General features: G+C 37.3%; 1 long non-coding RNA gene across 1 annotated transcript in view; it reads right to left on the reverse strand.

The window, feature by feature from the left end:
- Positions 1–207: 207 nt before the first annotated feature.
- The window catches only part of LOC134810021 (uncharacterized), a 33,156-nt gene continuing 7,960 nt past the window's right edge, over positions 208–25,403 (reverse strand). Inside the window, exons 2-3 of the long non-coding RNA XR_010157087.1 lie at positions 15,519–15,629; positions 208–314 (exon numbers count right to left, since the gene is read on the reverse strand). This is a non-coding gene — a long non-coding RNA (uncharacterized LOC134810021). The remainder of the gene's footprint in view (positions 315–15,518; positions 15,630–25,403) is intronic.

Raw genomic sequence — 25,403 nt, forward strand, 5'->3', positions numbered from 1 at the left:
ATCTGTCATTTGTTGAATCAAAGACGGTGATTTAATTCCATCATTCTCTACTTCGTACTGCTTTGTCCATTGTCAATGATTTTTCAGAAATCATCTGTCCCACCAGTTTATAGTTCCTATTATAATATCCCTAAGATCTTTGAAGGCCCCTCTCTGGAAGAGAATACAATTATTTACCCTTTATTACATTGGGATTGAAATCGGGACACCAAGAGATACAGACCAAGCAAGTGGATTTCACAAATCTACTCTTCTCTTTCAGCAGCTGTTCTTAATAATCTCCAGACATTTTCTGCACTCCTTCAGTGTTTTGTCTAAGGGAGAAAAGGGATTTTTGTTTGTCTTTTATTTTTCGTTTGTTTTTAATTTTTTGAAAGTTCTTGAGACTGAGAGCTATGATCAAGGTGATACTAGAAAAAAAGCTAATAGAAGATTAATTTTCAAATCAGCAACTAAGTCCCTTGAGAGAATATGGGGTGACCATTCCCACAGTTTGAGAAAATTTTTGGCCATGTTATTGTACGGTGGCATCAGTTTGAAATTCATGAAGATAATCATTTACAATTTACAATGTAATTTACAATTACATCACACCTTTGAAAATACATAGATACGTATTTTTGCAACCCACAAGTATGAAAAAGAGCAAAAAAAAAAGATGCTCCTTGCAAAACAAAATAATACAAAACTTAAAAAACAAAGAACTTTAGGTAATATCCTTCAGTCCCTCAGAAGGGATATGGAGAGCAGCAGTGTGCTGGGCATACCTTGTTCAAAAACAATCATTGTTGAGGCAAAGTGAAACTGACAATAAAATAGTAGCAACTCATTTAACTACAGGGAGTATATTAAATTTACACCCACATGCCAAGTAAGATTGCTTAGTAAACTCATCCACTCATCACGTATCAGTTACAGTGATATGTTAATATCATAAATTGTCAATAATTACCACAATGGCCTCTTGACATTAGAACTAGAAAGGGACTTCAGTAGAGTCCTGAGAGTTGGTACTTAAGACTTAAATTCTTATTTTTGCAACTCATTGCTCTAACCATTTTAACTGTTAGTGATGCTAGGCAGAAAGGAGACCCCTGAAAGTAGAGGATCAGCAGATCATTGACAGTAGTCATGATTTACCAGTCTCATTTGTTCCTGTGAAAAGGAGAAATCAGTATGTAGTGTCGTTACAGATCTCAGGCCCTATGGATTTCCCATACCAATTACCTTAGGGTTAGAAAGATTATATTTTATCCATGAACAATTAGGACAACTGTGAACAAAGAATGCTAAGTTCAACAAATATATTAACTACAAGGTTTATTCACAGATGTTGTCCCATTCATTGCATATCTGTTCAACCACATCCAGTCACTCTTAAGAGTACACCACACACAGCCACTCACAAAAAATACACAGGAGGCTGCTGGACTCACAAGTTGCAATTCTGTCACTCATGTTGCATTTATTCCTTTATATGTAGAATATAATTTCTTTTATTAATTTAAAAATGGAGATACAAATTAGAATTGAATAGTCTCCCTTTCTGTCGACTCTACATTTACCACATTGTACATTTTATTATGTATTTTGTTATCTGCATAACCATAACCCTATGCTTGCTTTCACTTTTACTCCACAATGTAAAGATACCGCTATTATTTTGATTATCTCCAGGTGGAGTAAACAGACAAAAAATAATATTTCTTGAAGAGGAGTTTTCACATTTCTCCCTATCACTTTTCCTAATATATATGGTAAAATGTCTGGATCCTTATGTCAAATACACTGTTAATTGTTTGCTTTGTCATATGAGACATTTGCAAAGTTTTACCCTGGAAAAGTGCAGTGGGAGAAATCACCCCCAGTCTCTAATTTTAGTTCTGACCCCTTTTTTTTTATTATACTTTAAGTTTTAGTGTACATGTGCACAACGTGCAGGTTAGTTACATATGTATACATGTGCCATGTTGGTGTGCTGCACCCATTAACTCGTCATTTAACATTAGGTATATCTCCTAATGCTATCCCTCCCCGCTCCCCACACCCCACAACAGGCCCCAGTGTGTGATGTTCCCCTTCCTGTGTCCATGTGTTCTCACTGTTCATCCCTGCTCCCTTCCCTCCGCCATGGTTTCTCATTATGTTTCTTCTACACTCAGTGTTCCTGTGACTTTTTCCTCTCCTTCCCCCCATAACAATTGCTCTAGGGAAATTAAATGAAAAAGAAGATAATTCATTTTCAGGACAGACATTTGCAGAAGAGCTGCATGTCAAAGAACCTGGAGCCCAGGGGTGCAGGATAAAAGAACATATTTAAAGTTGAACATGATCTGAAGAGTTAAATTTTAAAAAGTGCTTGCCTCTTCCCAACTAAATGGAATAAAGTATGATTTCCCAAGCTGTGGGAAAATATTCTGAATAGAAACATTTAATTTTCATTTTTCTCTCCCTTAAGTCTTACTTTTTAAAAAGGTCACAATGTCTTTATAATATATAATAGGCCGATTTTCAGTCTTTAAAATTAGTAGCGTTTTTGTTTGTTTTGTTTTTTTTTTTTTTTGCCAAGTATACAATACTAGCTTAATCAGAATGACCCTACAATATGTTACATTAGGTTATTTGGGAGCCACTAAAGAAGGTGGAGAATAATAACATATATGTCTGATTTAAATTAACCCCAAGCAGGTATATCTTCCAAGTCCGATCTTCCTTGTTTACATTCGGTTCTCTGTGGGTATTTCAAATAAAATATTTCTAAAATAACTTCATCTGGACATCATCTCTCCATCTTTTTTCTTCTCTTTACCTTAAAGCTCATTCACAAGTCAGCATTATGTAATTTTATTTTCTTACTCTGTCAAAAGCTATTATGGGTATTTCATAAGTAATGAATTTCTTATTAAGGCAGAACATTAGATTCACTCATTAAGATCAACAAAACCACTTTAAATAATGTGGAACACAGACTAAATAAAACCTGCAGATGTCTAGCAAAGAAGAGAGGTGACAGAGGAAGACAAATTCATGTGCTCTCACCCAGTGCTTTCTCATTTGGATGTTATTATTAGACATCAAATATTCTGAATGCTTTGAAATACAATAGTTGATAATATTCTTCCTACCTCAAATTGAGTACTGAATAGTTCTGTCCAATGCTAACCTTAGATTTCTGTATTGTTTGATGTTTAGTATTACTCCATAAAGTTTATAAGCAGTTCCACTAATAGGCATATCGACGTGGGATCCTTTTATAAGATCTGCCAAGTGAGGTGGCAGAGAAGAGACGATGCGAAGTTGTGTCCTTCACAGCATTTATGTACCTATAAATATTCCGAAATGTCTCCTTGAAAGTTCATTCAGAGGGGGTGATTGTAACTTGTTTACAACAATCTTGCACACACCTTGATAAATAGAACTAGCAGATGAACCAAATGGGGAATCAAATCCTTCTAGAAAGTATTAAATTACAGTAAAGGACTTATTATAGTGCATCTAATCTCTATTTGAAAATTGTCATTTCTCTAAAGCATAGCCATAAACCAAATTAACTTGAAACGATCCTCCAAATGAGAAGCTGTGTGTGTGTGTTTATGCCTAATAATGTCTTCAGCTTTGGATGAAAACGCCCACCTGAGCAAACTCATTTCCACCTCTGCCTCTTCATGTAAGTTAATTATGTAAGTATGGTAAAACCTTACAAACTGTTATGATAAGAATATTTACCTAAGTGAACATCACATCTTTTAAATTTCTACCATCTTCTAATTTCCTGTTGTTCATGTGCAAATGTAAATCCTGCTAATCATGTCTTTCAACTCATGCGATTTTTAAAATTTTATACAACTATTCCTTGATGCATTAGACAAAATTTGCAACTTTGTTTTCCATTTTAAAATCTTTTTTCATTGTTAGGCAATGTAAAATTGATGCATACATATTATAAAATTTACACAATTCAGAATCCTATTGAGAAGAAAATCTAAAACTCCTCTTTTCCTACCAATTGAAGGTATCTCCTCTTATTGTGTTTTTCTTTTGAGTCATGAAATTTTCCTGTGATTTTCTCTGCCAATATCCCCTACTCCTTCTTTCTCTTGCTCTCTCATTTTTCTCTTTTACATATTTTTCTCTTATAATGTGTCTTAGACATTTTTAAATTCATTATTGCAGATTCATTGTGAGTGTTCCCCTCCCCTCCAGACTCTACACTTACACATTGTACTAATCAGGGTTCTCTACAGGGAAATAAATAATAGAATTGATATATAAATGTAGGGGCGTTTATTAAGGAGTATTGACTCACATGATCACAAAGTGAAGTCCCACAGTAGTCCATCTGCAAGATGAGAAGCAAGAAAGCCAGTCGGAGTCCCAAAACCTCAAAAGTAGGGAAGCCAAGAGTGCCGCTGTTAGTTTGTGGCTGAAGGGCTGAGAGCCCCTGGAAAACCACTGGTGTAGGCTGAAGAGTCCAAAAGCTGAAAAACTCAGAGCTCGATGTTTGAGGACAGGAAGCATCCAACACGGGAGAAAGATGAAGCCTGGAAGACTCAGCCAGTCTGGTCCTTCCACTTTCCTCTGCCTGTTTTTATTCCAGCTGCATTGGCAGCTGATTAGATGGTGCCCACTCAGATTGAGGGTAGGTCTGCCTCTCCCAGTCCACTGACACAAACGTTAATCTCCTTTGGCAACACCTTCACAGACACACCCAGAAACAATACATTGCATCCTTCAGTACAATCAAGTTGATACTCAGTATTAACCATTATACACATACAACACACACACACACACACACACACACACCACATTACTATCTCTTTTATTGGAGAGCTATAGTTACCTTATATTGGAGAACTATAGTTACCTTATATTGGAGAACTATAGTTACCTTCATAAGAATTCTTGGAGGAGCCAAGATGGCCGAATAGGAACAGCTCCGGTCTACAGCTCCCAGCGTGAGCGACGCAGAAGACGGGTAATCTCTGCATTTCCATCTGAGGTACCGGGTTCATCTCACTAGGGAGTGCCAGACAGTGGGCGCAGGTCAGTGGGTGCGCGCACCGTGCGCGAGCCGAAGCAGGGCGAGGCATTGCCTCACGTGGGAAGCGCAAGGGGTCAGGGAGTTCCCTTTCTGAGTCAAAGAAAGGGCTGACGGACGGCACCTGGAAAATTGGGTCACTCCCACCCGAATACTGCGCTTTCCCGACGGGCTTAAAAAACGGCGCACCACGAGACTATATCCCGCACCTGGCTCGGAGGGTCCTATGCCTACGGAGTCTCGCTGATTGCTAGCACAGCAGTCTGAGATCAAACTGCAAGGCAGCAGCGAGGCTGGGGGAGGGGCGCCCGCCATTGCTCAGGCTTGATTAGGTAAACAAAGCAGCCGGGAAGCTCGAACTGGGTGGAGCCCACCACAGCTCAAGGAGGCCTGCCTGCCTCTGTAGGCTCCACCTCTGGGGGCAGGGCACAGACAAACAAAAAGACAGCAGTAACCTCTGCAGACTTAAATGTCCCTGTCTGACAGCTTTGAAGAGAGCAGTGGTTCTCCCAGCACGCAGCTGGAGATCTGAGAACGGGCAGACTGCCTCCTCAAGTGGGTCCCTGACCCCTGACCCCCAAGCAGCCTAACTGGGAGGCACCCCCCAGCAGGGGCACACTGACACCTCACACGGCAGGGTATTCCAACAGACCTGCAGCTGAGGGTCCTCTCTGTTAGAAGGAAAACTAACAAACAGAAAGGACATCCACACCAAAAACCCATCTGTACATCACCATCATCAAAGACCAAAAGTAGATAAAACCACAAAGATGGGGAAAAAACAGAACAGAAAAACTGGAAACTCTAAAAAGCAGAGCGCCTCTCCTCCTCCAAACGAACGCAGTTCCTCACCAGCAACGAAACAAAGCTGGATGGAGAATGACTTTGACGAGCTGAGAGAAGGCTTCAGACGATCAAATTACTCTGAGCTACGGGAGGACATTCAAACCAAAGGCAAAGAAGTTGAAAACTTTGAAAAAAATTTAGAAGAATGTATAACTAGAATAACCAATACAGAGAAGTGCTTAAAGGAGCTGATGGAGCTGAAAACCAAGGCTCGAGAACTACGTGAAGAATGTAGAAGCCTCAGGAGCCGATGCGATCAACTGGAAGAAAGGGTATCAGCAATGGAAGATGAAACGAATGAAATGAAGCGAGAAGGGAAGTTTAGAGAAAAAAGAATAAAAAGAAATGAGCAAAGCCTCCAAGAAATATGGGACTATGTGAAAAGACCAAATCTACGTCTGATTGGTGTACCTGAAAGTGATGGGGAGAATGGAACCAAGTTGGAAAACACTCTGCAGGATATTATCCAGGAGAACTTCCCCAATCTAGCAAGGCAGGCCAACATTCAGATTCAGGAAATACAGAGAACGCCACAAAGATACTGCTCAAGAAGAGCAACTCCAAGACACATAATTGTCAGATTCACCAAAGTTGAAATGAAGGAAAAAATGTTAAGGGCAGCCAGAGAGAAAGGTCGGGTTACCCACAAAGGGAAGCCCATCAGACTAACAACGGATCTCTCAGCAGAAACCCTACAAGCCAGAAGAGAGTGGGGGCCAATATTCAACATTCTTAAAGAAAAGAATTTTCAACCCCGAATTTCATATCCAGCCAAACTAAGCATCAGAAGTGAAGGAGAAATAAAATACTTTACAGACAAGCAAATGCTGAGAGATTTTGTCACCACCAGGCCTGCCCTAAAAGAGCTCCTGAAGGAAGCACTAAACATGGAAAGGAACAACCGGTACCAGCTGCTGTAAAATCATGCCAAAATGTAAAGACCATCGAGACTAGGAAGAAACTGCATCAACTAACGAGCAAAATAACCAGCTAACATCATAATGACAGGATCAAATTCACACATAACAATATTAACTTTAAATGTAAATGGACTAAATGCTCCAATTAAAAGACACAGGGTGGCAAATTGGATAAAGAGTCAAGACCCATCAGTGTGCTGTATTCAGGAAACCCATCTCACATGCAGAGACACACATAGGCTCAAAATAAAAGGATGGAGGAAGATCTACCAAGCCAATGGAAAACAAAAAAAGGCAGAGGTTGCAATCCTAGTCTCTGATAAAACAGACTTTAAACCAACAAAGATCAAAAGAGACAAAGAAGGCCATTACTTAATGGTAAAGGGATCAATTCAACAAGAAGAGCTAACTATCCTAAATATATATGCACCCAATACAGGAGCACCGAGATTCATAAAGCAAGTCCTGAGTGACCTACAAAGAGACTTAGACTCCCACACATTAATAATGGGAGACTTTAACACCCCACTGTCAACATTAGACAGATCAGCGAGACAGAAAGTCAACAAGGATACCCAGGAATTGAACTCAGCTCTGCACCAAGCGGACCTAATAGACATCTACAGAACTCTCCACCCCAAATCAACAGAATATACATTTTTTTCAGCACCACACCACACCTATTCCAAAATTGACCACATAGTTGGAAGTAAAGCTCTCCTCAGCAAATGTAAAAGAACAGAAATTATAACAAACTATCTCTCAGACCACAGTGCAATCAAACTAGAACTGAGGATTAAGAATCTCACTCAAAACCGCTCAACTACGTGGAAACTGAACAACCTGCTCCTGAATGACTACTGGGTACATAACGAAATGAAGGCAGAAATAAAGATGTTCTTTGAAACCAACGAGAACAAAGACACAACATACCAGAATCTCTGGGACACATTTAAAGCAGTGTGTAGAGGGAAATTTATAGCACTAAATGCCCACAAGAGAAAGCAGGAAAGATCCAAAATTGACACCCTAACATCACAATTAAAAGAACTAGAAAAGCAAGAGCAAACACATTCAAAAGCTAGCAGAAGGCAAGAAATAACTAAAATCAGAGCAGAACTGAAGGAAATAGAGACACAAAAAACCCTTCAAAAAATTAATGAATCCAGGAGCTGGTTTTTTGAAAGGATCAACAAAATTGATAGACCGCTAGCAAGACTAATAAAGAAGAAAAGAGAGAAGAATCAAATAGACGCAATAAAAAATGATAAAGGTGATATCACCACCGATCCCACAGAAATACAAACCACCATCAGAGAATATTACAAACACCTCTACACAAATAAACTAGAAAATCTAGAAGAAATGGATAAATTCCTGGACACATACACTCTCCCAAGACTAAACCAGGAAGAAGTTGAATCTCTGAATAGACCAATAACAGGAGCTGAAATTGTGGCAATAATCATTAGCTTACCAACCAAAAAGAGTCCAGGACCAGACGGATTCACAGCCGAATTCTACCAGAGGTACAAGGAGGAACTGGTACCATTCCTTCTGAAACTATTCCAATCAATAGAAAAAGAGGGAATCCTCCCTAACTCATTTTATGAGGCCAGCATCATTCTGATACCAAAGCCAGGCAGAGACACAACAAAAAAAGAGAATTTTAGACCAATATCCTTGATGAACATTGATGCAAAAATCCTCAATAAAATACTGGCAAACTGAATCCAGCAGCACATCAAAAAGCTTATCCACCACGATCAAGTGGGCTCCATCCCTGGGATGCAAGGCTGGTTCAATATATGCAAATCAATAAATGTAATCCAGCATATAGACAGAAACAAAGACAAAAACCACATGATTATCTCAATAGATGCAGAAAAAGCCTTTGACAAAATTCAACAACCCTTCATGCTAAAAACTCTCAATAAATTAGGTATTGATGGGATGTATTTCAAAATAATAAGAGCTATCTATGACAAACCCACAGCCAATATCATACTGAATGGGCAAAAACTGGAAGCATTCCCTTTGAAACCTGGCACAAGACAGGGATGCCTCTCTCACCACTCCTATTCAGCATAGTGTTGGAAGTTCTGGCCAGGGCAATGAGGCAGGAGAAGGAAATAAAGGGTATTCAATTAGGAAAAGAGGAAGTCAAATTGTCCCTGTTTGCAGACGACATGATTGTATATCTAGAAAACCCCATTGTCTCAGCCCAAAATCTCCTTAAGCTGATAAGCAACTTCAGCAAAGTCTCAGGATACAAAATCAATGTACAAAATTCACAAGCATTCTTATACACCAACAACAGACAAACAGAGAGCCAAATCATGAGTGAACTCCCATTCACAATTGCTTCAAAGAGAATAAAATACCTAGGAATCCAACTTACAAGGGATGTGAAGGACCTCTTCAAGGAGAACTACAAACCACTCCTCAAGGAAATAAAAGAGGATACAAACAAATGGAAGAACGTTCCATGCTCATGGGTAGGAAGAATCAATATCGTGAAAATGGCCATACTGCCCAAGGTAATTTACAGATTCAATGCCATCCCCATCAAGCTACAATGACTTTCTTCACAGAATTGGAAAAAACTACTTTAAAGTTCATATGGAACCAAAAAAGAGCCTGCATCGCCAAGTCAATCCTAAGCCAAAAGAACAAAGCTGGAGGCATCACACTACCTGACTTCAAACTATACTACAAGGCTACAGTAACCAAAACAGCATGGTACTGGTACCAAAACAGAGATATAGATCAATGGAACAGAACAGAGCCCTCAGAAATAACGCCGCATATCTACAACTATCTGATCTTTGACAGACCTGAGAAAAACAAGCAATGGGGAAAGGATTCCCTATTTAATAAATGGTGCTGGGAAAACTGTCTAGCCATATGTAGAAAGCTGAAACTGGATCCCTTCCTTACACCTTATACAAAAATCAATTCAAGATGGATTAAAGACTTAAACGTTAGACCTAAAACCATAAAAACCCTAGAAGAAAACCTAGGCATTACCATTCAGGACATAGGCATGGGCAAGGACTTCATGTCTAAAATACCAAAAGCAATGGCAACAAAAGCCAAAATTGACAAATGGGATCTCATTAAACTAAAGAGCTTCTGCACAGCAAAAGAAACTACCATCAGAGTGAACAGGCAACCTACAAAATGGGAGAAAATTTTTGCAACCTACTCATCTGACAAAGGGCTAATATCCAGAATCTACAATGAACTCAAACAAATTTACAAGGAAAAAACAAACAACCCCATCAAAAAGTGGGCGAAGGACATGAACAGACACTTCTCAAAAGAAGACATTTATGCAGCCAAAAAACACATGAAAAAATGCTCATCATCATTGGCCCTCAGAGAAATGCAAATCAAAACCACAATGAGATACCATCTCACACCAGTTAGAATGGCAATCATTAAAAAGTCAGGAAACAACAGGTGCTGGAGAGCATGTGGAGAAATAGGAACACTTTTACACTGTTGGTGGGACTGTAAACTAGTTCAACCATTGTGGAAGTCAGTGTGGCGATTCCTCAGGGATCTAGAACTGGAAATACCATTTGACCCAGGCATCCCATTACTGGGTATATACCCAAAGGACTATAAATCATGCTGCTATAAAGACACATGCACACGTATGTTTATTGCGGCATTATTCACAATAGCAAAGACTTGGAACCAACCCAAATGTCCAACAATGATAGACTGGATTAAGAAAATGTGGCACATATACACCATGGAATACTATGCAGCCATAAAAAATGATGAGTTCATATCCTTTGTAGGGACATGGATGAAATTGGAAACCATCATTCTCAGTAAACTATCGCAAGAACAAAAAACCAAACACTGCATATTCTCACTCATAGGTGGGAATTGAACAATGAGATCACATGGACACAGGAAGGGGAATATCATACTCTGGGGACTGTGGTGGGGAGGGGGGAGGGGGGAGGGATAGCATTGGGAGATATACCTAATGCTAGATGACGAGTTAGTGGGTGCAGTGCACCAGCATGACACATGTATACATATGTAACTAACCTGCACAATGTGCACATGTACCCTAAAACTTAAAGTATAATAAAAAAAAATTAAAAAAAAAAAAAGAATTTTCATATATATTCCGAAGTTTTATTTTTATTAATCCTTTTTATCTTTTCAAGTTTATAGTTATACTTTTTTAAAAAAAATTGGGATTAGACTAGTATATAAAAGATTTTGTACTGTTACCCTTTTTTAGTTTCTAAACTATGATTTTGAGGTATAAGTGAATATACCTTATTCAGTAGAATAAGGTTCAGTAGAATATAATTTTGAGTTGTTACTTTTATAAGTGTTTAAGCCAATCTGATTGTTGACATAAAGCAAATTAAATATACACACACACACACACACACTCACAATGTATAGTAGACTTAAAATATATAACTTTTTATTTGTTGTGTTGCTTGATATACTTGTCATTATTTTTATAATTTCATTTTGCATTTACAAAATTTATTTTTTGTCTCTTTTCCTGACCTTTGTTAGGCTGACATAATTTCTACTTTCCTACATTTCTTTTTTCTTTGTAAAATTAAACATCCTATTTTTCTTCTCAGCAATTGCAATTACAATAACATATGTCTAGATGTGAATGTATCTTTTATCCAATGCAACATTAATCTCTTTATTAAAACCTAGAACAGTGTTCACCACCATTTATGTCTTTGAGTACTCCCTCTTGCATTCTCTATATAAATAAGAATGCCTAGGATGAAAGCCAGAAACTTTTTATAATCTAACTTCAGAAGTGACATCCCATCATTTCTGTGGTGTTATATTCTCCAAAAGTGACTCAAATACATACATTCCACACTGTAGAGGTGGCTGCTGCACAAAGGCATGGATTCCAGGAAACAGGGATCACTGGGGGTCATTTAAGATACTGCCCATCGTAATAATTATTTAATGATATGGTTTTACCTTTGAAACTCATAACCCATCCATATTGTTTCATATGTAATAAAATGTATGATTTTAACCTGTATCTGTTCAAAATGTTTAATGATGTTATTGTGACAAAAAATATAAAGTATTTTATTTCTAGTTTACAAGGTTTTACAGGCAGCAAATAAACATTATAGCATGAATCATTTCTATCTGTGTCTTTATTTGTGTTTAACAGATCCTATCTCTCAAAGGCTGACAGTCACCAAGGTACACTCATATTACTGAAATTATTTGATTTTTAAAATATAATAGCATGTTTTCCAGTGGTGGTATAATAATTCATTTAGATCTTAATTTCAGTTCTGTTGGCCAGCTCCTCAGTCACTCCCCTATTCTTAGCAGGGGAAAAACAACACACACTCACAACACACACACACACACAACAAAAAACAAAGCACAATGTTAACTCTTAGTTTTCAACGAAAGAACACAGAGTAAACCTTCTGAGAAAAGGGATTTAGTTCAGTTTAACCAGTTCTCAATTTCTAGCACAAAGAATATACAAACAATATACATTTTAAAATTTTTAAATATTGAGTGCAATTTAATATTTGATGAAATAAAAAACTGAAAATGAAATGGCAGATTCTCCTGAGTGTGAGAGAAAATGGTATGACCACAAATGGGTCAATGCATTTTAGACCTTTACAGTGGTCCCTGAGGTTCTGAACAATGATCATATCAGCAGCAACATTGTTGTTCATTATACTGTAAATGTATGTTAGACCTCTAATATCCTTATATAAAATTGGAACGGAAAGTAAACTGCTATAATGACTGAGATTAAAATTCCCACATGATCGTTGAGATATTGGCATAGTACTGATTTCAGGTTGGATTTATTTTTACGATTTCTTTTTCTTAAACCATTACTTTTTAACACTTTGAGTATCCAGTCTAAGCAATACATCTGTTACATACATGGAGGCTTATATAAAATCGCTAATATTTAAAATAGTTGCAGGCAAATTACCCAATTTAAAGTATCATTAAAGTTGATATATTTAAGGACACGTGTCATAACCCTTATAGGCTTTTTTTTTGAGACAGAGTCTCACTTTGTCACGTAGGCTGGAGTGCAGTGGCACAAGCAGGGCTCCCTACATCCTTGGCCTTTCAGGCCCAAACAATCCTCCTGCCTCAGCCTCCTGAGTAGCTGGAACTACAGATGTGCACCACCACACTCGACTACTTTTTGTATTTTTTTGTAGAGACGACGTTTTGTCATATTGCCCTGGCTGGTCTCAAACTCCTGAGCTCAAGCCACCTGCCAGCCTCAGCCTCCCAAAATAGTAGGATTACAGGCATGAGTCACCTCACCCCGTTTCTTACAGGCTTTTAATAAGAGCATCATTGTGAATACATGTCTAAAATACATTGTATTTTTAAATATGTTTGAATCTACCTTTTGCTTATTCTTAATTGTAAATGTAATAAATGCAAAGTCAAGGAGGATATCATAGTAAGATTCTCTTCTTATGTCTGAGTATTTTTGATTAAGAGGATGTTGGAAGACTGTAGGCAATTGCATTAGCTCCCTATTACTGCTGGAACAAATTACCACAAATGTAGTGGCCTAAAACAACACAAATTTGTTATCTTGTAGTTCTGTAGGTTAGAAATATCACTAGGCTAAAATGCAGGTGCTATGGTCTAAACATTTGTGTCCTCTCGAAATTCTTAAGTTGAACACCTGACCCACAATGTAACGATATTAGGAGTTTGTGCCTTTAAGAGGCGAGTAGGTCATGAGGTCAGAGCCTCCATGAATGGGATTAGTGCCTTTATAAAAGAGGCCCTAAAGGGATAGATCCCTATAGCCCCTTTTATTATGCAAGGCACAGCCAGAAGATGGGTCCTTCCCAGAAATCAAATCTGCCTTGATCTAGGACTTTCCAGCTCCCAGAACTGAGTGAAATACATTTCAGTTATTCATAAGCCATCTGGTCTATGGTATTCTGTTACAGGTGTTAGAATGGACTGAGACACCAAGTACTGGCAGAGCTTTGTTGCTTTTTAGAGGGTTTACAGGAGAAGCCCTTTCTTCTAGAGTTTAGAGACTGCCTGCATTCCTAGATGGCTCTCTTCCTTCATCTTCAAAGTCAACCAAGGTGGCTAGGTTGCTTCTCACAGGGCATCATCGCTCTGACCTATGCTTCTGGCTTCATGTCTTTTCTGAATCTAACACTTCTGCCTCTCTTTGCCACTTATAAGAACTGTTGTGATTATATCAGACCCACCAGGATAATTCATGATAATCTCCTTATTTTAAGGTCAGCAGATTAGCAACCTTCATTTCCTTTTGCCCTGCAACCTAGCATACCCACAGGTTCTGGGGATGGAGACCTGGGCATTTCAGCAGGGCCATTAATCTGCCTACTAGGCTGGTTTTGAGATAACTTTAAGTTAGAAAGCACAAGTCAAATACTTTCGTTTTGTGAAAACATGAATTTCTTAATGCCGTATGTATACTATTTGAAAACTACAGATTGTATAAAAATAGCGTGACTGCTTAAAAATGGGAAGTAGTCTTTTAAGGAACGCTCCTTAAGAAAAGATGGTACTGAGAAAATCTTACAAGGATGTAATTAAACTACTATAAAAAATTGAATTTTGAATGTGCATGCACATGTGTGCCCATGAAATGGGGAGGGGAGAGACTGAATAAGGACGAGAGTGAAGGTTGATAAAGAGAATGTATAACATGTATGATATTTGGCAAAAACATTTTTTTCACAAAATCATTTCTGTATAAGATAATATTTGTTCTCTTAAAAATCTCTCTGAGATTTCTTTGGAAAAGATTTGTTTAGACATGGAATCATTTACGCCATTCATTAATGGCCAATTTCCTTTTATTTAAAAGCCACCGTTGCAATTTTCTAACGAAAGATAATGACTGCTGAAATTATATAGCTCCCTTCTTTATCCTTGCATTTTTATCTTTCCAGTCTGTGACACCATCACACTATTGAGCTATAACCAATAATTTTCCCTTCCAAGAGTGTTTTTTAAGAGTATCAACAGGACCTATTTTGATACTCTCACTTTCCTGTTCAAGTTGATTTGCTATAGTCCCTTTAGGTTCAGTTGCCTTACATGTTTTTGTTCGTAGAAGGTACTGTGTTGCACTTCCAACACTTTTACAGAGCCCATGTTTAAAACAACAAACACAGTACCCCTTTGCATTAATAATAACACTCTTTCCTACTGATAACTAGTGGTTGAAACCTCTTTTAAAAATTCATGATGCTGACCTTACTCAGAAGACAGTCCATCCACATGTTTGTTCACAATACTCTGACTTTTGCCCCTTCACCATTTTTCCCTCAATTTCAGAAAAGATGGTGTATTATTCATAGTTTCTTTTGAACTATAACTGCTGGCAATACTTCCCTGAACTTAACCTGACGAGACAATTTTAATTATCTCTTGCCCTTCGGAGAAACCTTCTACTTTTCATGCTAAGGAAGCTGGATATGTTCTAAAATTCTTACATTATTGATAAACTTCCAGAGACACTATTAATCAAAGTTATTTTGGTTCTACCTCCTACCAGCCTATGAACTCATATTTACCATGTCACCTTAAATGCATTAAAATAGAGCATTTTCTACCACAAAACCTAGAGTTAATTCAAATAAGTTCTGATACATTGTGTTGCCTTTTACATTTTGCACAATACTTACCACATTTATGACTCTATCTTTATTAGTATCTTTCCTCTTCCTGAGACTGTGGGCCCACAAAAAACTGGATCTATTTTGCAGAACATCTTTCTCTGGACTTGAACTCAGTGCCTGGAATAAAGAAAAGCTCGAAACATTTTGAATGTTGAAAAAGTGCAAGCTGATCCCTATTTCCTATTGCATGTTTAACAAGGTTTTGAATAGATATTATGAGACTAGAGACTGATAACCCTTGTCAGTATTTTTATACATTTTCTAGACTTTATGAACCAATATATATACTTATATATTTATATATATATGTGTGTGTGTGTATTTGCGTGTACATACACACATACACACACATATGGTGACTGCAATTATAAGCTCTAGTTCTGTAAATGCAAATTAATTTTATGCCATGGGAAGGTAACAGAGCTTTGGAAATCACATCAGTCTCTGCATCTGTGACACCTGAGTTAGACTCCTGCCCCTGCCCCTTTGGTTACATGTTGTTGAATATTGCACTTAATTTTTTATTGCTTCAATGTCAGTCTCTAATGTATAAGAGAATCGTATTTTAGGAAATGGTAACCAAGATAATATAGCCCATATATTGAGTGTCTGGTTTCAATAAAATATTTATTCCAGTGCTTCTGACCATTTTTTCATATCTACTTCTTGGTTAATATACAATTTTGTTTTTTGACCTACTGTTCCTGTTTATGGATGTTATTATTCTATTATCTCTTTATATATCCTGCAATAAACTGAAGTCTTTATGAATATGTCTTAGACTTCCTTTTTTTTTGAGACAGTCTCCCTCTGTCACCCAGGCTGAGTGCAGTGGCAGATCTCGGCTCAATGCAACCTCTGCTTCCCAGGTTCAAGTGATTCTTGTTCCTCAGTCCCCTGATTAGCTGGGATTACAGGTGCACTACACCAGGCTAATTTTTGTATTTTTAATAGAGATGCGGTTTCACCATGTTGACCAGGCTGGTCTCAAATTCCTGACTTCAAGTGATCTGCCCTCCTTAGCCTCCCAAAGTGCTGAGATTACAAGGCATGAGCCACCATGTCCAGCTTAGATTTCATTTTTAATTAAATAATTTCTCTTATTTGTGTTTTTGTCTATTTTTTTCTTTTATTTTGAAAAATGACATTTGCAAACTTTTTTCTGAGTGGGAGATGTATCTTCTCACTTACTTTTCCATCCGGTGGTTGCCCCCAACAAACCCCTTTTTCAGCCAGATGTTTTTTATTTGTTTGTTTTTGGTTTTGGTTTTGGGGTTTTTTTGTTTGTTTGTTTGTTTGTTTGTTTCTTTTTTTGAGACAGGTTCTCACGATGTTGACCAGTCTAATCTTGAAATCCTAGGCTCAAGAGGCCCTCCTGCCTCAGCCTTCCAAGTAGCTAGGACTACAGTTGCATGCCACCAATCCTTGTTGAACCATATTTTATATTGGGAGTTCTTGCCTACCAGTCCAAAGTCATATAAAGACCCAGTTACTAGAACACTGTAATGCTTGCTCAGGTTCGCAGGGACAGCCCTCCAGCCACCTCAGGTAAGCATGCAGCTGTGGAGTTACCAGCTGCAGGCATGGTGGTAATCCTCCCTGTCTTGTTCAGCCTCCTCTCAACAGACAAAATTCCATCCAGAACCTGCCTGAATGTGGAATTTCCTGTTCTATCATTGCACTACATCCTCTTACAGGATTTCCTTTCCTGACTATAGTTTAGTTTCTGGACTCAGAGGCCAAAGGGCTATGCAAGCAGCTACTGCTCATCACCAGATTTTTAAATTCTATTTAAACTCTGTGAAGATGCTTAATATTTAAATATAATTTTACTACTTCTGCTGCTGTGTTTGTAGTGATGATGGTGATGCTTGTAGTGGTAGAAGGACACAGCACAACAAATATGTCAATTAATATCATCTATTAGGATCCTCCTTTTCCAACCAGGCATCTCATAGAAATGTTAATTTTACATGTGCACAAATTTAAAAGCAATGCATTTTCCCCTAAATTATGCACCTCCTGTTGCAAGAGATGCATTGGCACCCAGAATTACCATGCACCCACTTACAGAACCTGGAACCTTGATCTTGCCCTGAACTGCTGTCTTTCCTCCTGCAACATAGCAAAACAGTGACCACGTATAGAAACCCTAATTCTGAAACTTGTTCTATATCAAAATCTTTCTCAATTCTCTATTTCTTATACCTAATTCAGGTATAGGTTGACTGAATTCAGATATGACTGTTGTCTTGGTGAAAGTGATTTTTACAAGGGTAAATATACAAGCCACCTGTAGATATTTAAAAGTAAGTAGACAATGAGGAATCACTGAAATGTCTTAAGCAAGAAATATTATCTAAAGCTTATACTGTTATGATACTATAAAAGACAGACTTGTACTTGTTATTCTTGCCTCTATGTATGACCCCCCCACCTGCCTACCAACTTTGTCGGATCTACATGTTGTTTACATACATTAGCAAAGTAAGTTTGCACTGCGTGTATGAGTCCTGATAGTGTCTCTTACCTGTTTGGAATGGAGTGGTCAATAAATCTTAACTGCTTTTTCCTACTATTTACCATTATACAGATGGTGAATATAATCATTCTTGTAGACGTTAGATAGAATATATTTTATAAATGTTATGAGCTATAAGGAGTTGGAGATGACTGAATTTTTTTAAGTTGTTTTGAGCTGAGTGCATCCTGGTAAGTGGTAGATACGTACCAATTTTTAAGCTATATGCTGAAGATCTGGAAATATCAGTTTGGTTACCATTTTTAATATTTGCCACAATAAGCCTTTATTCAGGTTTAGAATATATGACTTCCGTAGATTTGATACTGATCTATTTTTTCCTTCACAAACGCCACAATCCACAGGAATGCTCTTAAAAATATCTGTATGTGTATTTACAGCTGTATCTGTATATGTATGTCATATATATGTGTTTATGTGTGTCACTTTACTTGTAATTACTTTTGATATGAGCGGAAACAGATAGATGAAGACATTAGAAATGCAGAAACTGAAGTAGAGAAGAAACTTTCTACAGAAAAATGAGAAAACGTGCTGTTGTTTCCTAAAACAGCAACAGGGAATGTTTTCAAGTGTGATGTTTTACAAGACACACTTGCATGTACACACGCAAGAAAGACGGCTTATCTGACTTGGTTTGAAATTAACTAGGTCTAAATTTCCAACGGCTTAAGCAAATGTTCCTTTAGGAAATATGAGTACCAATGACTCCTTACATATTGCTTGTTATACGAACTACAAACATGCTTTGAAATTTGCATGCTGGCTTAAGCAGCTCTCTAAAATTATCAATTATACTCTCAACTATTTCCAAAATAATATAATATCCCTGAGACTATATGCAATAAAGCTGTGTGAAATGAGTAAATATTAGAACACCTACATATATTTTAAAATTTCTACTTGAGAGTATACAGTACAGCGTAAGTATAACAATAAATAATCAAATGCTGGTGATTACTAGTAATATTTCTACTATTAGGACTGTAGTATTCAAGAAGGTAGAGTTGTTTGGTCTCTATCGTTTATTAGTCCTTTACTCTATAATGCCCTGTAACTTATTCTTATTTTTTATACCATACTAAAGTAAAATCAGGGTAAACCAATTGATTCTATAATGTTTTCTCCCAAAATAGATAATAAAATTATTAAATCTGTTGTGAAAGCTATAAGATGAAATTATATAGTGTGTGTGGTATACACACTGACTTTTATATATGTATATTGATTCTGTGCATCTTATATATAGATACAGATATTTACTTAAGTTTTAACAGCTAATGTACATATCTCCCCTCACATACACATATGATTTTTAATTGCTTTTTGTGTGTATGGATTCAAGAGAAGGAGGTTTTAGGTATGTGATACCTTTGTTCTGGGAAACCAACTAAAATAGTCATCATGCTATGCAATTTCAACATAAATACCTTCTTTAAAAATTGAGATAGTTCAAGCATGATGGATTCAGGGTACTGAATTCATTTTGGGTGGTAATTCTTTAAAGTTTCTAAGGTAACATATGGCTACAACTTTTTAGGTTAGATTATTTTTAACCAAAATGCATTTTATTTCCAGCTAACGTGGAAAAATATATAAAGAGAGTAGCTATGATTCTGCATAATGTCTTGTATCTCTGAAGGGGCTCAAATCCCTATAATTAGGGTAAATTATTTTCATTAAGGTCTCTGTACAGAACTGCTTCAAGGGAGGATTACATAATTTGAAGAAACAGAATGGATGGTTATGCCATACCTATGCATGTAACTCCGATCTTCTGTACTGAAAGAATCAGTATCTATGTGAAATAGCATCTTCTTCGTAGCATTATCCAAGTAGTTAATATGCATATGCAAGAGATGTAGTGATGAATGTTTGTTTATTTTTATCTGTCCACCTTAATCCACTCTTATTAGTCCATGACATTGGAGACCAGGTTTGGAAGTTTCAGCTTCTATTCTGCAACTCTTCTGGATGTCCAGAGACCCACTTTGTCTTTGCAAGATGATGAAATGTCCTAAGTCATTGCAAAGGGGAGATTTTGACATAGGGTCAGATTTATAAAGTGACTTTTACTTGAAAGATTGATGGGATTCTTGCAAGCAACAATCAGATGCCTGTGTCAAGAAGAACTGGTTATCTGTGTGGGCAATGTGTAGTATTCATAGAAGTGAAAATCTCCTGCTATTAGGACATATCCCCAGACGGTGTTGTCAAGCTTGCAAATTCTAACTCTTCTCCTTTCAACGTTATCCTCCAGTGTCTACTATCTTACTTCTACCATCCTTTCTCTAGGGTCACCCACTATCTCCCTTTCCCATTCCTTAGGATGTCTCTCATTTAGCCTTAGTGAGGATGGAGAATACAAAGGATTAATCTTGCTCTTAATTTTTATTCTTTCCAGTTCTGTGGCTAAGGTCTAATCTATGCCTGGAATTTCCTTTACCTAGAAACAATTTTGTTAATTACTGACTCCTTCCCTTTAAATCCCAACAACTGGAATTTTTAATTATTCTAGAGGCTGTACTCATGACTCTCAATGTTGAAGACAGAATTATCTCTAAGAGATGAGAAAATTAAAAAATCCCAAACATTGATACTTCTATCTTACTAATAGATTATGTGTAATTTCTACATGGCTTTCTAAGTAAGCAGTCATACTCTATTTCAAATAAATTCTGCTTTCAAGAGTTTATTTGAAGGAAAATGTCTTATATAGGTTAAAATTTTAATTGTGAAATAGTTTTAAATGCTCTCTGGTGTATCTATATATAAGTAATATTTATTAAGAAACTGTTAATTAATTGATATTTATTAATTAATAAATGTTATTTATTAATTCAAGGGAGGTATGTGCATAATTAATATTTATTAAGAAACTGTTGTATGTTAAGTTTTGTGAGGCTAGTAATAAAAAGACAATAAAGAGGTCTCCTCCCATGGGGCTTACATTTTAGTGGAGAAGATTCAAAATTAAGTAAATCAGGATTATAGGTAACTTTAGAGAGAAATAAGTATGATAAAGACAATAAAAGTCGAATAATAAAAGAAACCTAGCCTAACTGCACCTGTCGCCTCCACCAACAAAGTGCCGACCTTCAGAAGCAGCGTTGCTTGGTTAATCCTTCGCTGAACACAAATGCACCGGTGAGTCCACCTAAGCCACCAACTGATTCCAGCTCTAACTGCCAGCTCACAAAATCATGGGTGAAATAAATATTATTTAAAGCAAAAGTTTTTGGATGGTTTGTCATTTAGCAAATCTAACTGTTCTATCTCCTGTTATGGGTTTGTGTCCACCCAAAAATTCATGTAACAAAGTCCTAATCCCTAGAATCTCAGAACATGACCTTATTTAAAAATTAAAAATAAAAAAATAGCCTTATAGCAGATGTAATTAGTTAAGTAAGGGGACATCATTCTGGGGTATATTGGTCATAATAGCCCTTAACCCAATATGACTAATGTCCTTAAAAAACATGAAAATTTGGACACACACAGGAGAATGCCATGTGAAGATAAAGGCAGAGATCAAGATGATGCTTCTACAAGCCAAGAAATACCAAGATTTCTATCAAGCCACCAGAAGCTGGGGAGAGTCAGGGAACTAATTCTTCCTCAGCTCTCTGCAGGAAGCAACCTTGCAAACACCTTGTTCATAGGTTTCCAGCCCCCAGAACTGCATGACAATACATTTCCTTTATTTTAGCCACCCAATTTGTGGTACTTTGTTATGGTAACCATAGCAAGCTGATACATACGCTAAACTCATTTTACCTTGAAGCCTTTTTCGTTACTATTTTATTTGTTGGGAGAATAATTTTCTCATTTTCTTTTTTGTTTTTTCTTTTTCTTTCTTTATTTTTATTTTTTATTTTTTTGACAGAGTCTCACTCTCTCGCCCAGGGTGGAGTGCAGTGGTGCAATCTCGGCTCACTGCAAGCTCCGCCTCCCGGGTTCATGCATTCTCCTGTCTCAGCCTCCAGAGTAGCTGGGACTACAGGTGGGTGCCACCACGCCCGGCTAATTTTTTTGCATTTTTAGTAGAGACGGGGTTTCACCGTGTTAGCCAGGATGGTCTCGATCTCCTGACCTCGTGATCCACCAGCCTTGGCCTCCCAAAGAGCTGGGATTACAGGCGTGAGTCACCACGCCTGGCCTCTCATTTTCTCTTGAATTAAATTCTAGCTCTAGCGTTTTTGCATCATAGATTCCATGACCACATAATCCAAATTATTCTTCCTCCAGTCATACTGGAGGAAGAATAGGCTAGGTTTCTTTTATTATCCATCAGGAGAGCCAAGAGATGCTCACATATTGTTAACAGTTTCCAAGAGCAGTAAAAGAAAATGTTCGATGTACAGATGCTTTCCAAACCCCTGTTTGTTTCATGCTGGCTAATTTCTCATTAGTCCAAGGAAGTTACACCTAGTCGCAATGGTTAGAGAAATAGCTCCCTAGTCTTGAGAAGAGGATCTGTAGCTTTACATTGCAAGAGGCTGGGTGCAAGGACATGGATAATTTGTGGCCATTTTTACAGTTTACCACATTTATCTGAAGACTTTTGTATGAATATTTGAAATTTTAAATTGAATTATTTTTCATTGGCAATTTTAAAAGAAATTTTGTTTCATTATGTACATGAATAAAAGGAAAAGCGTGAAAATGGAACAAAAGCACAGAATTTATTTCCTCCATCTTTGCTTCTATAACCCTTTTTCCCGCCTCCATGTAGATGATTTTCATGATCTGGACATTTCCCTCAATAGAATGAGCCTGATTTATAATACATGGGGTAACAACCATTTTCTGGGTGAAGAGAAAGCCAAAGCTTTAGGATTCTAATTCTCAGTATCATGACAGAATTATAGATGCAATCCATTACAGTGGCTATCAGTCATGATAGCTCACATCTTGAGCAGTTGTTTAGATATTTATCATGATCCCCTTTTAACCTCAGTCCGTTACCACAAAAGAACCTACTTCTAAATTTGTCCCTTTTCTCCAAGGCTATTACTTAAAAGTTGGAGTTTTTAGATTTAATTGGCTCAGTTCTATATTTCAGGAAGATAATTCACGTTCTCTTTCCGTATAATAAAACTTCCATGTTTTTGGTGTAATCCAGTGTCCATTGTGTCATATTTTGAAAAACTAGTCTGATTTCCTTCAAGGCAGCATATCTTCCCCGTTGACTAGCACATTAATGCCTTCACATAGATAAGAGGTGAACAGGCCGGGAGCAGTGGCTCATGCCTGTAATCCCAGCACTTTGGGAAAGCGCGGCAGGCCGATCACAAGGTCAAGAGATTGAGACCATACTGGCCAACATGGCGAAAACCCATCCTACTAAAAGTACAAAAATTAGCCGGGCATAGTGGCACGCATCTGTAGTCCAAGTTACTCAGGAGGCCGAGGCAGGACAATCTGTTGAACCCGGAAGGTGGAGCTTGCAGTGAGCCGAGATCACGCCACTGCACTCCAACCTGGTGACAGAGCGAGACTCCAACTCAAAAAAAAAAAAAAAAAAAAGGTGAACAACTTAAATTAGGAATTAGATCAATCTGACCATGGTTCTGAAACTTTTAATCTAGAAATACATAATCCATTGATGAAGCAAATAAAACAAGAATTCATTACTTGTGATGGAGGCTTGCTAATTGAGGTTGCTGAACATGTTTTTATGAATTGCCCTGGAGCTGCCTAATGCTTTGTACTAAGCTTGGCTCTCCAGTCTTTCTCTGACTCTGTAAAATACCTAACATTTTTCCATCTTATTATTTTTCAAGTAATTTTCCATTGCCTGCAACAAAATACTTTAATGCATAGACTCGTATGAAGAAAATCATTAGAATAATCTTAGAGAAAATAAATACACATGGAAATTCTATTTTGTGACATTTGAGTAATATAAATTTATATTTAAATCATTATTAGATATTTTGTCAAAACAGTCATTTCATACAATGTACACATCATCTGGTTCTGTTTGTGCTTTCGGTCAGATGAAAAACCTACTTATTTGTCTTTTAATTTCAACTAGAATGATCAGAAGCTTCCATAGGCTATACAATATATTTTGGAACTCATTATTTTTATTTCCTGAATTGTCACACGGTCCATATGATATAAGCTTTATACTGAATAATGAAATTGTGTGAAATGTTTGAGCAATTAATGGGAGTGGTTTGAAAATATATAGGCTAGAGGCAGAGTGAATGCCAACAAATCTTATTATAAAGATACAGCAGAGAAATAATCTTGATTAAAAAGAAAAAAAAGACTAGACTATGTCACATATCATAAAATTGTCTCCAAGGCTTCAAATCTACTTTTTGTCATTCAACTAGCAGAGATCAGTTAGCCAATTACATATGTTAATATATAACAAAATTTACCATAATGTCTTCAAATAAATAATAGTGGTTAAAAAATCTCAACCCACAGATAATTTAAGAAAGTAATATAAGAAAAACCTTCAAATACATTTAAGTTTTGTTATATTATTTTTGTCTGCAATTAATTTTTCCTTTTTCCAAAATAACATATGTGTAGCAAATACATGTTTTGTTAATAAAAGGCATATGTAGCCATTACAGGTGGCGCCCTGCTCCCATCACTTTGGTCCTTAGCATTCATTGCACTGACTTTCACATGCTAGCATCTGCATTTCTTTAACTTCAGGCTTCCTTTGGTGTCAGAAATCTGCTTTAGCAATGCACACAGCAGGTCAGAAATGCTAGAAGATAACATTTTGGGGCCATACCTCAACCTAACACTGATGGGAAAGGCCCCCACCATCCTCACTTATTGGTTGGGAAAACTCCAAGGTACATGTATTAAGTCATTCTCACACTGCTATAGAGAAATATGTGAGACTGGGTAATTTATAGAGAAAAGAAGTTTAATTGGCTCATGGTTCTGCAGGATGTACAGGAAGCATAGTGGTTTCCGCTTCTAGGGAGGCCTCAGGAAACTTACAATCATAATGGAAGGCGAAGAGAAAGCAAGCATGTCTAACATGGCCAGAGCAGGAGGGACAGACAGAGAGAGGTGAGGTGCTACATACAGTTAAACAACCAGATCTCAGTGAGAACTCTATCATGAGAACAGCACCAAAGGGGGAAATCCACCCTCATCATCCAATTGCCTCTTATGAAGCCCCATCTCCAAATTAGGGATTACATTTCAACCTGAGATTTGGGTGGGGACACAGATCCAAACCATATTGTATATATTTTAAGTTGCCTATTACCGTTTTGTGTGCAGGATTAAGCACCAGTAACTTCCTTGATGACACATTGCTATGGGCTTCCTCTACCTCACTTTTCATGTCAGCAATCCTCTGCCTT

This window comes from Pan troglodytes, chromosome 4, assembly GCF_028858775.2.
Source record: "Pan troglodytes isolate AG18354 chromosome 4, NHGRI_mPanTro3-v2.0_pri, whole genome shotgun sequence".
In the NCBI taxonomy this organism is placed as follows: Eukaryota; Metazoa; Chordata; class Mammalia; order Primates; family Hominidae; genus Pan; species Pan troglodytes.